Genomic DNA, 2,264 nt, shown 5'->3' with positions numbered 1-2,264 from the left:
TTTTTCCCTTCTACTCTTCGGCCATGGCCTTGATCTTGTCCATCTCGGCTCGAAGTTGGTCGATCCTATCAACCTTCTGTTGAACCTGCGGGTTTTGACCGTTAGTCACCATGTCTAACTCGTCATCGCTAACCTTCTACTGTACCTGCGGGTTTCACCAGGTCGGCATGTTCCTTTTAAGTCGCGTCCAACTCAGCCCGAAGATTCTTGACTGCTTCTTCACGTTGCTTGCTAAGAAACTTATACATGTCTCTTTTCTCAGCAAGATCCTTGACCTCAGCCTCGAGCTGGTTAACCTTAGCCCGGTATCGGAGAAAGGCTTCATGATGGAGTACCTAAGCCTGCAAAGATATGAAAAGGAAAAGGCATGAGAGATATCAAAAACTAAATTTGAAGACAAAAGAGTGTAATGACACATTACCCAGTTCAGCGCCTGCTGTGCTTTGTTGAACAAGCATGGCGCATGCACCTCGTTCATTTTCACCTGATCTTCTTTGATCACCAAGCACCAAAGGCAGCTAGCTACTCCGATAGGGGCGAAAAGAACCTGGGCATCCTTCGGGACGGTGATGATAATTGACCGCTTCCGGCTGAGATCTATGCTAGGGGCAGGGAATCGGTTGATCAACTTTGGGCTCGAGTTTGGTCCACCGATCTCAGAGGATGAGCTTTTCCTCGGCATCTCTAAATCACCCAACCCGGAGAAGTCTTCTAGAGCGGTTGAGTCCATACCATAAAAAAGCAACGGAGAGGATCGTCTGCAACATGAGCCCATTCGTTGGATCTCTCCTTCATCACTCGGGCTTCAACGAACATGGACTCTGTAAATAAAGGCGACCCCGAAATTTCTATAACACCGGGAGGGGTGGAGCCGGCGTCTCGAGAGGTCTCGGCCCTCACTTCTGCACCAGCCTCCTGAACCTGAGGGGGATTAGCCTCCGTTGATTCCCCCTCGGCTGCCACCCGCTCCTCAGGGACGGACGGCTCGCAGGCCATAAAAAGTTCGTCCTCCTCGGGCTCTTCCCTGAGACGGTAAAGCGAGTCCGAGTCAGGCACTCGGGAGCTGGAGCTTTCCTTTGGCTTACGAGCCAACCTTCTCTTTGGCTTCTTTTTCATCGAGCTCGGGGAACTTGGAGCCCTCCTTTGTTTTTTCTCTCTTGCTGCGGCCCCGGGCTGCCCCGGAGCAGAAGGATCAGCGGGAAGGTCTTCGCCCCCTATTAAGGACCTAAGCTTAGTGGTCTTAGGCAAGCCTGCAAAACAAGAAGAGAAGGAATGAGAACATAGTGCTAAAAAAAAATCCTAGTGCTACTTATTCAAGAAAAGAAATCTTACCGTGGGAACGGACCTCCCAGCGGCCCTTCGAGAGCTCGCGCCACGAGCGCTCGGCATAAGGCATCTACGAACAAATGCCCTCGATCCACTCCTTAAGTCGAGAATGGCGTTTGGGACTCGTGCGAGAGATGCACCACATCAAATACCGATGAGGAAAAGGGAGGTAAAATGTAAAATCGACATCTAAAAAAAGGACACTTACGTGCTACATTCCACTTCTCGAATAATAGCCTAAACAGGTATCAGGTCGGCGGTCCTCACCCGGACAAAGCATCCCTGCCAACCCCGATCCCGGTCCTCGTCAATACTTGAAAACGAGGCTTTACTAGCCCGGCGTACGAGCTTTATCAGTCCCCCCAGAAGATTCGGGGGTTGTACAGGCGAAGTAGATGATCGACGGTGAACAAATAAGAGTCGAATTTGTTCTCAAAGAATCGAAGGAGGATTACGATCGTAAAAGATCGAATTAGTGTGTGTTAGTGTGTCTTTTAGTGTTAATATGAGGAAGTGTCATTGGAGGTGATCATTTTCCTTAATTCATAGGTGACACCTACAACACACCTTAATTATATGTTTTGTATATTTGGGTAGCAAATGTAATTATTTTTGGATTATGGTTTTCATAATATTCATAATGTTTTCCCTTTGAATGAAATCTGACGAAAAAAGTGGTCTTTTATAAAGATGCTTTAATACAATTATTCATTCATCTTTTTTATCCTATTCCACCCAAGTTTCGCTATAAGAGTGGATAATGGAGAATAATTGAAAAGGATTTGATTGTTTCATCATTTTTTTCTCGTAGTGACCATTACCTAAAATTATCATACAAAAGTGAGTGACGTATGATAATCCTGGTGATTTTTTTTTACCATTAAAGGTTGACAATAATGATTTGAGTTTTAGAAATTTTCAAGTAATATTTATAATAC

The sequence above is a fragment of the Nicotiana tomentosiformis genome, chromosome 5 (assembly GCF_000390325.3).
Source record: "Nicotiana tomentosiformis chromosome 5, ASM39032v3, whole genome shotgun sequence".
NCBI lineage: Eukaryota > Viridiplantae > Streptophyta > Magnoliopsida > Solanales > Solanaceae > Nicotiana > Nicotiana tomentosiformis.
The sequence above is the reverse complement of the archived record's forward strand: the minus strand, read 5'-3'. Positions refer to the sequence as shown.